This window comes from Pterocles gutturalis, unplaced genomic scaffold (assembly GCF_000699245.1).
Source record: "Pterocles gutturalis isolate BGI_N339 unplaced genomic scaffold, ASM69924v1 scaffold24684, whole genome shotgun sequence".
NCBI classification, from domain to species: Eukaryota; Metazoa; Chordata; class Aves; order Pterocliformes; family Pteroclidae; genus Pterocles; species Pterocles gutturalis.
The window spans coordinates 2,479-2,731 of record NW_010128884.1 but is presented as its reverse complement, the minus strand read 5'-3'; the positions used below and the strand labels follow the sequence as shown (position 1 = coordinate 2,731).

The 253-nt window shown below is 62.1% G+C and overlaps 1 protein-coding gene across 1 annotated transcript in view; it reads right to left on the bottom strand.

The window, feature by feature from the left end:
• LOC104466388 (dynein heavy chain 17, axonemal-like) overlaps positions 1 to 253 on the bottom strand; it is a gene marked incomplete at both ends in the record, with an annotated part of 4,235 nt that overhangs the window by 1,994 nt on the left and 1,988 nt on the right. The gene's annotated exons all lie outside the window — the stretch shown is intronic.

Here is a 253-nt window from a genome sequence, read left to right as displayed (position 1 = left end):
CACCATCCTTCCACTCTCGTGTGGATGGATGAATGACCCCGAACAGCTCATCGCAGGTCACAGCCTTCGGGTCGAGGTCCACGGTGACTGGCTTCTTCTTCATGTTCTTGTACGTCTTGTTCAGCGCTCCCCAGGGTGTCCTGGGCAGCCCCTGAGCTGCACATCTCCAACCTGTTCAGCTCCACGGGCTGAGCCCGGCACGCACAGCGCTGGAGGAGCTGGCGTGGTGGCGCATGCTGGCTGTGCCGCTGTC